The following is an 11,479-nucleotide window of genomic DNA, read 5'->3' as shown; positions in this document are numbered from 1 at the left end:
TGCTGCCGTTCTTCCTCAAATTTAATAAGGCCAGATGAACAGAGGTCAGCTCTCTGGAGAATAGGATAGATTTTCTGACAGTATTGAGAGTATACATTGAGTTACTGCAAGATGTAATGTCTAGGGACAGATGGAGTAGTAATTATAGCTTATTGTATGGGCTTTTAACTGTTGAGTTAGAGTTCTGTTCTGATATGTCATTGCACTGACCCATCATTTCTTGGCTACTGAGAAGGAAAATGCAAAACATTGAAAAAAAAAGGCAGGTATTGGTCCATTGGTATTCATGAACACATTTGTGTTTCAGGAAGAAGGTGCTCAAGAAAAGGGAAAGTGGTGCAGGGTGCAGGACAGGTGAACACACCATTTGCCTAGTGTGGGGAGATGAGTTCATTTTCTATGTTAGCCCAGATTCACAGTGTAGTAGTTTCCCAGGACTGCTACAAAAAACCCCAAAAATTGGTTGGCTTTAAAAATTAGAAATGTATTGCCTCACAGTTCTGAAGGCTAGACGATGTCTATGGCCATACCACCCTGAATGCGCCCGATCTCCTCTGAAGGCTGGACGTTCAACATTAAAGGTATTTCCAGAGCCATGGTCCCTCCACAGCTTCCATTACAGGATGCTTCCTTCCTTACCTCTTCTAACTTTTGGGAGCCCTTGGTGTTCTTGACTTGCAACAGCATTAACTCCAGTCTCTGCCTCTACCTTCACACTGCCTGCTTCTTTGGTCTCTGTGTTTTCACATGGCTGTCCTTTGTGTCTCTTTCCTTAGAAGGACACTAGTCATATTAGATTAAGGGTCTGTCCTATTGCAGTAGGACCCATCCTAACTAGTTACATCTTCAAGGACCCTATTTCCAAGTAAGGTGACATTCTGAAGTACCAGTGTGGGTGGGAGTTTGGGGAGTAGGTTAGAGGAGTACAAAGTGGTTGACATAAGTCAATCCATAGCTTATAGTATAAAACAAATCAGAATAGACTGAAGGGGAACTGAGAAATAAACCTAGAAGAAATATAGTTGTTACTCTGTTCATTTCCTAGTGGGTTTAAAGCTGATTAGGAATTTGAGATAAGGTAGGGTGGGGTAGTGATAGGGTTGCTATGGTTTGAATGTATCCCATAAAAAATGCTTAGGAAGTTGGGCGTGGTGGCTCATGCTTATAATCCCAGCTACTCAGGAGGTGGAGATTGGGAGGATAACAGCTCTAAACCAGCCTGAGCAAAAAAATTAGTGACACCCAGTCTCAACAAAAAACTGGGCATAGTGGTGTACCATGTAACAGCTACATGGGAGGCATAGGTAGGAGAGTTGTGGTCCAAGGCTGACCCTGCAAAAAAGAGAAGGACCTATCTGAAAAACAACCTGAAGCAAAGAGTGCTGGAGATGTGGCTTAAGTGGTAGAGTAACTACCTAAAAAGGCCCTGAGTTCAAATCCCAGGACTGCCAAGAACAAAACAAAAACAAAAACAAACACAAAACATGCATTGGAAACTTAATTCTCAATGTAACAGCGTTAGGGAGGAGGTGTGGCCTAATGAGAGGTAAGTAATTTGTGAGGATGGAAAGAATGGATTGATTTTTGTGGGAATGGGTTCATTATTGTGGGAATGGTTTCTTTATTAAAGGGCATTTGTCTTTTCTTCTCTCTTTCTCTCTGTCTGTCTCTCTTTCTCTCTCTACCTCACCCTCTCTTTTCCCTTTTCTACCCCTCTTTTTTCTTTTCTGCCTTCTTCCATGGGATAACACAGGAAGAAGGTCTTCACCATATTTTGGTGCCTTGACTTCTGACTTCTTAGATTCCACAACGCTGAGCCAATAATTTCTGCTCATTATAAATTAACCACACTGTGGCATTTTGTTGTAACATCACGAAATGAACTAAGGTAGGGATGCTGCTGTAGAATTTTGCCTCTACCAACTGCAACCAGATACTAGGAATTATAGAGAAGTATACCCAGAATTAGCAAGATCTGTAAATCTGATATAAGATTTGTTGTCCTCATGGATTGTCTTTGAGTCTGATGAATTGGCAAAACTCTTTGTGAGGATGATCTATCACAGAAGCAAAGTACTTTTGTGATCTACGTCATGTATTTTTAGAGGTCACAAAAAGTAAACAGAAAGCCAACTGCCCAGTGTCAAGCTCTTAACTTTTGAGTATGCAAAAATAACATGAGATGCTCCCATTTGATTAGAGAAATGTAATCAGAATGATTTTGGAATGAGATTTTGTGATCATTTGAGGTTCCTGTTTTATCAGGAGTCCCATTTTATGATCACTGGCATATCTTAGTCTGGGGTCCTTTGAAAGGTGGTATCATTACTTACTATTAGGATTGTTTTCAACTTACTAGTAGATAGAAAATAAAATCTTATGGATCAAATCCAACTTATTGGCTGTTTTGCATTAGCAGTCTCTTTTCCTAGGTGTCATAGATAAAAGGAACAACTCAACCATCTTATCTCAAACCAAACTAAGTAAGACATTTGCTAACTTTTAATGAGAAGGAAACTGTATTAGAAGATGCAGTACTGTTGTATTACAAAGACTGTATCAATCATGTCTGGGACATACTTTTCTAAGCTCCTGGGTCCCCAGGGATGGGCTACACAGAAAGACACTTAGTGTCTCATTCTAAAATCATTCTGATTACAATGACACTGATGTCACCAGCCTATTATCATACAGTAAAGAGTAGACTATGCCAGGACTCAAACCTCCCTGTGTCTGACTTCCATGCTGGTATGATCATTATCTGTGCTATAGGAGCTAATGATTGAGGAGGGAGCAGAGATTTGCAGGGCTGTGCAAACAGAATAAGCAGCAGGGAAGAACAGAACATTCCAAATTACTTTTGATTGGGAGCAGCTATGTGCAGGCACTGTAGAAGATAAACATTTTCTGCCTCTGTTCAGTTAATTAATCTAGGCACTTTTGCATAGCATCCCTTCTCATAAAATCTACATAAAGTATTATACCCATTTTCCGGTGGAAGAAACAGAAGGTCCAAAAAAATTCAATGGTATTCTAAGGGTAACACAAAGAATAGTTTCTGAAGTTGGGCATTGCACAATTGCAAGCAGTAGGTAGAGACAATTGCAGTCATTTTGAATTATTGGAATAGGAGTACCTTGTTAGTGAACATGGGAGATAAAATTGGAAGTGTGTGGGCAGTTGATGGAGCATTCTAAAGTAAGCCTGATGAGATGGTCTGTCTACTACAGTGACATTACCAAGCAACTGCAGCTTTGAGCATCTGGGTGAAGTGATGAAAACAATATTAAATAAGAGGAATCAATATTTGTGAAAGGAGAAAATAGAGGAAGAGTGACCAACCAGAAGGTTTTTATAGTAATCGAGGTATACATTGAATTGAGCCTTATTTGTGTGTGTGTGGGGGGGAGTGCAATAGTAAGGAAAAGGAAAAAGGAATTTGTTTGTTTATTCTTTGTTTTTTACCAAAGAAGTTTTTAAGGTAATTTGTAAGGATTTAAGAAACACAGACTAACCCAAAGAGTGGTGTGAGAAAAAAATTATAAACCAAACATGAGTTAATATAATAGAAACAAAGCTGATGCAATTTTAATGTGGAAGGTGTCCCACTCTTAAACAAAGTAATTCAGTAGGGGAATGAATATATCCATTCCAGGGCCAAAATTCTGCTTGCTTGGCTTAATGCAGGGTGACTTTTAATGAATGTTCACTCTTTAGGTGATCCAAATTTTGACAGCTATTTCTTAGCAGTATGTTCATAGAAGTTACATGCTACTCTAACTAGTTAGCTGTAGATGCAAACCAGAAACACATTTCCTATTCAGTGAAGCTGGCTAGGAATGATATTAAATGAAAAACCCAACGAGGACATATTCCTAAATAGACCACCCTAACCCCACTCACAGGGAAGTTGAGAGTACTCTTGGGAAGAATAAAGATCCTTATGAGAAAAGAAAACTAATACGCACACAATTGGTGATCACAGACTCCAATTTCAGCTTTATGTAACTTGATGATTTTAGATAAAGCTTAGGTATAACATTGCTGTGACATAAATATCTATGTAAATTATATAATTTTAGTATGTAAGACTGCTCTTTGGTAGCCCTATGGCATGCAGGCTGGGAATGAGTTAACATTCTAGAGCCAGCAGATAGGGATTAACTGAAGGACACTAGACAATGAATCAGCAGGATTTGAAGAATGATGGAAAGAGATCAGGGTGAAACTGTATCCAGTGGTCACCACTTACTAGAAACAGGATCCATGGGTTCTTAGTTGCAAACAATAGAATCCCTCTAGAAAATAAAGTAAAAAAGGGATTTGTTAAGGGAATTTTTGACTAGTATTCTCAGCAAGAAATATATTTGGCATTGTGGCTTTCACATACACCTATACATTTTCATACATAAGTGAAACAAAATTTCCTTATTCTATGAGATTTAGATATTCATTTCTATCCTATTTCATTTTTAAAAATGGCTACTTGTAACTCTCTAAGTTGCTTTTCCATCCTATCAATGGGTTGTGAAGTGTATTAAAAAAAATGACTATAATAAAAGGTATCATAGCCATAGCCCTGTAATTTCTAGGATGGCAAGAGTTGGAGTTGGGATTTATGCAGCCAGTCACAAGAGCAGAAACCCACCATGGCTCATCCTGAGCAACATCACTTTCTCTACCACTGTGGCTTGTATGTCTGACATAGGTCCCCAAATACCAGAAACTCCATTTTTATTATTTTTTTAACAAAAGTTGATACCCTAGTCAGAGAATAGATTCTGCCATTATCTTGTGTTCTCAGGTTGCTCAATTTCAAATTAAAGCTCCACTGGTGTGTTGGGGTGCAGCCTCCGTGATGTGTTGGCTATGTGAAAAAATGTATCAACTACCTTCTACCTTGAGAAGGAAAAAAATTACATAGTGCCTATTCTTCCAATATAAAGAATGTGTTTTAGAGATCTAGGAGGTTGACCAAACAAGTGACAAATACTCACTACATCCCAGGAAAGTGGTGGTTTCTACTGAACTGAGTGGAGAAAATAACAGGGATTGAGATGTCGAACGCTTGGTATTCTTTTTGAAAAATTGTGGTAAAATATGTAAACTTAGTGTCATAACCGTATTTTGTTGGCATTAAGTACATTCACATTGTTGTGTACCCATCAGTACCATCAATCCCTAGACTTTTTTCATCTGAGTTCAAAGCTATGAACCTATTAAACTCTATCTAATTCCTCATTCCCAGTGTTGCCAGCTCTACTTTTTGTCTCTATGAATTTGGCTTCTCCAGGTACAACAAAGAAGTAGCATCACACAGTATTCTTCCTCTTGAGCACCTGGTGTTCCTAGTGAGTGCTATAAAGTTGAGTGTGAAGAAGAGTAGAAGTGCAGAGCATTTTCTTTGGACGAGGTTATCAGGAGTGGCGCTCTTGCTAATTTTGAAAAGAGAGGTACAACAAAGAAGTAGCATCACACAGTATTCTTCCTCTTGAGCACCTGGTGTTCCTAGTGAGTGTTATAAAGTTGAGTGTGAAGAAGAGTAGAAGTGCAGAGCATTTTCTTTGGACGAGGTTATCAGGAGTGGCGCTCTTGCTAATTTTGAAAAGAGAGGTTCTTCTCAGAAACAGTATCAGAAAGTCATCCACTAGCATTTAACAGAGACAAGGTCACATTTTTGACAAGGTCAATGTCTAGAGATCATACTGACTTTCTGTGACAAGAGACCTTCAGGTTGTGTTTGTGTTTCAAGCTGACAAAGGCCCTGATTACTTCTAGCATGATGACATGAAGATTTTTATTAGGCTTAGATTCCAGGTGATAATGGGAAACTAACAGCTAATCATAGTTGACAACGGGGAGAGGAGGAAAGACTGTATTTTCTTTCTCTGAGACATGGGCATTACAACATTCAGATTGCTCTTAACACGTGTGCTTCTGGCAAAAGCTGTCAATTGTGGTAATAAACTGGATGGCTAGAAGCTGAGAGAATATAGATATGACCTTCATGGTTCTAATTACCATCACTGCAGAGCACAACACCCAGAAGTCAGAACAAGAGACTTAACTAGGGCATAATTGCCTATGATTTAGGATTCGTGTTTGTGTGTTTTTGTGTTTATGCTCATTTGAGTTGGTGGTGGTGGTATGTGTGTGGGTGTCCTAGTTAAATAGGGGAATTAACATTTTCTCTTACTCAGAATTCCTTGAGCACCTGTAAATAGTACTTAGGTTCTATTTCTTATCAAGTCAATTGTTCCAGAGGAAGGACCTAGTTTTACTGCTTAAATGACCAAACTCAAATGCAGTCATCCATTTTCTGGAGCTAGATGTTGGTTGCTTAAAAAAAATAAAAAGAAAGGTGAAGAATCATAAAATATGTGCCATAGTGGGTAAAGAAAACAACCATCAGGATTTCACGATATGTGGTCATCACTGATTTTTGCTAGTTACATTCATGCCCATCAATCCCTTAGCCTTACCCTGGGATCCTACTGCCTTTTCCTAGTTAGTTCACTCTCCTGTTCTCTTATGTGACTGCTTCATACCTTCTCCTTTCCACTTGAATGTCCACCATCACCTCTCCACTTTCAGCCAATAAGCATCTACTTTATACTTACTGAGAAAATAGAAACAATTTGAAGAGATCTTCCACAGATTTCTGATTCCATGTCTACTAATCTTGCATTCATGCCCACTTCTTTCTAGCCTGTAATAAAATACTATCCATACTTTTTAAATGCACTGGATCCCATCTCCTCTACCTTCCTGAACAACATGGCTATGATACACATTTTCTGTTGCATTATTAAATTCCCCCACCACTTCTGGATAATTCCATCAGCATATACATGTATTATTACAGCTCTCATCTAGAAAAACACCACCACTCTCTTACTGTTGAATCCATTCAAGATACTATCTTTCATTTCTACTCCCTTTTAAAACTAAATGCATTAAATATTCGTTATACTTCCCTCTCCATTTCCTATCCTCCCATTATCTCTTGAATTCTCTCTAGTCAAGCTTTTGTCTTTCCACTCTGAAAAATTACTGTATCAAGGTCATATTGACCTTGTCAAATTCAAGAGTCAGTTTTCATTTTATTTAGTCTCTCTGCAGAATTTGATGCACCTGATTCCCTGTCCTCTTTTTCAGTGGTACTGGGATTTTGAACTCAGGGCCTAGCACTCTCTATGCAAGCACTCTACCACTTGAATCTGCCTCCAGCCCTTTTTAAATTTTAGTTATTTTTCAGATAAGGTCTCAAGCTTTCTGTCTGGGACAACCTGTAGGTGATCCTCTTACCTATGCCTCCCTGTAGCTGGAATTTTAGGATTAAGCCTATGAGCCTGACCTTTTTCCAGCTTTAGCAAAGGTTTATTTAGTAAAGCTGGATAAAGTACAGAGAAATAGAAAGGGAGAAAGACATACTCCCCACCATGCAGAGGTGAAAAGAGAGAGGCTCAAAATGGTAGACCTCGTCCTACACATCCAAATACAAATTCTAATCTATGCTGAGGAGCCTGGTTTAAATTTTCCCTAGATAAGTGATCAAGCCCCTTGGCAACCTTTCATCCAAACATGGAGACGATGGATTTAGGGTGACTTTGTTACTCCCCACATGTGGAGACAATGGGTTCAGGGACATGGACATCTGCTTTCTGTGATCAAAGAATGAATTCAGCAGGCACATCTATTCTGGAGTCTATAACTCATCTAAGGAGAGTGTAACTTATTTAACATCTAAAAGAAAGTTATGTGGTGGGTGCATATCCTTTATTAAAATGATTAATTTAGCTTTTGCTGCTCCAAAGGAAAGATTACTTAATAATTAACATCTTAATCATTTAGGTATGGCTTATTTCTAGTATTTAGAATACCAATGGCTCCTTTCTGGAAAGACTTTTCTCTGTTGACTTCTGGTATATTCTGTTTGTTACTTCCTAACTCACAGAGGGCTCCCCCAACTCTCTGCTGGTTTCTCTTTATCCACCTTCATTTCTTAGGCTTTCTTTCTTTCCCATCTATTTTTACTCCCTATATCAGACATTCTCAAATTCTTTGATCTTAAACCTCTGTATATGCTTAGGCATTAGTGAGAATCTTTTTTTTTTTACTTTTTGAAATATTTTATTATCACTGTTCCACACTGGAGAGACAACAGCGGACAAGCAGAGAAGTTCAAGATGCCTGAAACCTCCACCCTTAACTGTGCAGAGACCCAGGGCCATGCCTGGACACCACAGCCAGCTTACTTAGGACAGGTGCAAGCTGCACCAGGCTAAGGGTTCCTATGCCAGCTACTGTTCACAGGACTGGGGCTCCCCCAGAAGGTCCTTACTGTCCCCTCCTTCCCTCCCAGAGATGCAGTCCTAGGGAAAAAAGTCAGAGACAAGTCAGGACGAACCAAAGCGGGGAGCTGTGACAGGAGCCAGCAGTCGGAGGACAGGGGATGGGGGGCTAGGGCCAGGGCCCACCCCCTGCTCACACAAGAAGGGACACTACAGGGCAGTAAGGGGAGAGGGAGGTGGGAGGGGAAAGCTAGTTAGACACAGAGGCGGCTTCCAAAGAATCGTAGTGTTACTCTGGACAGTGAGCTTTGCACCTTGGATCAGTCAAATGAGATGAGCTGGGCTTCACTACCCTGTGCTGGTGGTCCTGCCACTGGTCATTGCTGGGCCACTGGCGGCTGCTGCTGGGGAGGGCCACCGGAGGGCGCCATCTGCTGGTACATGGGCTGCTGCCCTGTGATGTAGGGCTGCTGGGGTGGCAAAGATGCATCCTGGCCAGGGAAGGTGGTCATGAGAGTCTGCATGTTATAAGGCTGTTAGCCTATGGCCACTGACTGATTCCCCATACAGCCCATGGTACCAGACTGTGGTGGCTGGGAGATGGCTGGGAGGCTCTGTGGGGCCTGGGAGGCCACATTCTGGTAGCCTGGGGTAGGAGTGGGCTGATACGATGAGTAGGCAGGGCTAGCGGTGGGTGCAGCCTGTGCCCCAGGAGTCCCTGCTGGGTACATGTAGGCGCTCACCATGCTGGGATCTGCTGCGTTGCTGGGTATACTGGAGTAGGGGCCAGCAGCTGGGGCTGGCTGGCTCATGTAGACACCATGCATGGGGGAGCTCTCCACTGAGCCTGCTGGGCTGAAGGTGCCAGGAAAGCTGGTTGGACCTGAGTGCTGGTAGAGCACACCCCCAGCCGAGGGCATGGCCTGGAGCTGGGCATAGGGCAGGGGGAAAGCAGGCATCTGAGCGCGCATCTGGACGGTCTGTTTCTGTTGTTCCAGACGCATCTGCCGTTCCTTCTCCTGCTCCTGCAGGCGTTGGATGGCCAGTTGCCTCTGAACCTCCAGGTACTCCTGCTTCTTCTGCCGCATGATCTCCAGCTTCTGGGCCAGCTGTATCTGACGCTGGCGCTCAGCCTCCTCTGCTGCCCAGCGCAGCTTTTCCCGGTGCTCCTCGCGCAGGGCACTCAGTGCCCCCTGGCATCACGGATCTGTGCCAGCTTGTCCTGCAGTCCCTCACAGTACAGCCTGCGCTCGTCCAGTTGGCTGAGGAGCTCGAGCAGCTGCGGGTGCATGCTGTTAATGGACTGGAAGAGGGAGAGCATGGCCGGCCGAGTCATTGGTGATGCTGGGCCCCGCATGTGGTTACTGTTCACGCGGTTGACGAAGGTGGTGACAGCGTTCTGCAAGGCTTTCAGGAACTGCTCCTGGCTCTCCTCTGACTCCCCATTCTGGTACTGCTCGCTATATGGGCCACCAGAGGGAGTTATAGACTGAGAGTCTGTCTCCGGAGGGGAGCCTCCACCATGTTGGCAGGGGCTGTGTGCCCCTCCCCAGGCTGGGCAGCTGGCTCTGTGAGGGGCACAGGTGCAGATGGTGTGGGGCTCTTCCGAGCCTCTTCCTGCTTTTTCTCCCAGTAGTTTCGATTGAGATACCGTGCAAGCTCAGGGTCGATGTCCTCAGCCAGAGGCACTGATGAATTCACAGGAGAAGAGTACAGGCTGCTGGCTGGGGGCGCTGATGATGCCAGGGGTGTGGGCTCTACCTTGGGGTGTGCTGTGTATGTTGACTTCTGTCTCAGCCTCTCCTTCTCCTTGGCCTCTGACTGCGATAGAGACAAGGCCTACTGCAGCTCCTCTTTCTCCTGCAGTGCTGTCTCATCTCGCTTTGGCGGCAACTGGGACTGCTGTGAGAGGGGGGCTGGTCAGATACTCCGGGGGCAGCTCGATGGTAGAGGTGGCCTTTCCTTCTGCTTTCTTGTTCAGCTGCTCATAGCAGGGCTCGCACACGCGCACCTCCTTCTCGATGCCAAACTTGGGGATGGTGGAGTACTTAGAGGAGCACTTGCCGCAGAAGATCTGCCCGCATGCCCAGCAGTGGTGCTTTCGGGTTACCACCCCAAACTGCACTCTGCACCAGTGACATTCCTCAGCATCCACCCAGTCAGGAGCCCTCTCAGCAGCAAACATGGCATCACTTTCCTTAAACTCTGGGAAAACATGTCCTTCCACTTTCATGATCCGGTAGGTGTCCTGGACCACCTTGTACTTGGGCTCGTTCTGGAAGGCGTGTCCCTAGCCCTGGATCAAGTACCGGATCTTGTACCGGACATTTACTTCTACTTGCCTCTTCAACAACTGCATCAGTTCCTCCATGGTCTGTTTGTTGGCTACCTCATCGTGGACCGTCTGGCCACAGTTCTTCACCACAGACTCCATGACCTCCAGGGCATACAAGGCCACATGTGGATTCTTATCGTTGACTTTCTTCTTGATGGAATTTACAGCATATTTTGCTTGTGTGTCCCCCTGACGGATCAGGTCACAGATCTGCAGGATGGACTCCCAGTCAGTCTCTAGCAGAAGCTGGCTGGTGGCTTTGTATAGGAGACGCTCGAAGGTGCCACTGCCTCGCCCCATGGCTACTCCGGACCGGACCGTCACGGTACTGCTCCGGTTGCTCGCAGCTGGCGCAACCCCCCCCCCCCACACACACCGACTTCTGCTTCCATTAGTGAGAATCTTGAAGAACAATTGCTTCTGTGGCTGATATCTGTTTCTAATACTTTATGAGAAATTGTAACTAAGAAATTAAAATTTATTAACTTGTTTTAAAACATAATAAACCCATTGCACATATGGACCCTCTGAAAGGTTCCTGGGGATCCACAGAAGTCCAGGACCCCATTTTGTGCATGGTTTCCTAAATCATCTCATTTGTGCTCTTAAATGTTATCTGTGTGATGGTGACTCCCAAAGTTTATATTTCATCCTAGACAACTTCACTGAATGCCAAACTCATATATATGTAAATTTCTATTTATTACCTTTTCTTGGTCTGAGAGATAGTTCAAACTTAACACATCCCAACCTGAACTCTTTCTGCCTGCACACACTTGATCATCCTAAAATTTCCTATGTCAATAAATGGCTTCCAGTTATTTGAGAAACAAAAGAAAGGGAAACTAAA

General features: G+C 43.3%; 1 pseudogene; it reads right to left on the bottom strand.

Annotated features, from left to right (window-relative positions):
- Nucleotides 1-8,157: 8,157 nt before the first annotated feature.
- LOC109701741 (hepatocyte growth factor-regulated tyrosine kinase substrate pseudogene) lies at nt 8,158-10,968 on the bottom strand (annotated as a pseudogene).
- Nucleotides 10,969-11,479: the final 511 nt, after the last annotated feature.

The sequence above is a fragment of the Castor canadensis genome, chromosome 13, assembly GCF_047511655.1.
Source record: "Castor canadensis chromosome 13, mCasCan1.hap1v2, whole genome shotgun sequence".
Classification (NCBI taxonomy): Eukaryota; Metazoa; Chordata; class Mammalia; order Rodentia; family Castoridae; genus Castor; species Castor canadensis.
This window is presented reverse-complemented; position numbering and strand designations above follow the sequence as displayed.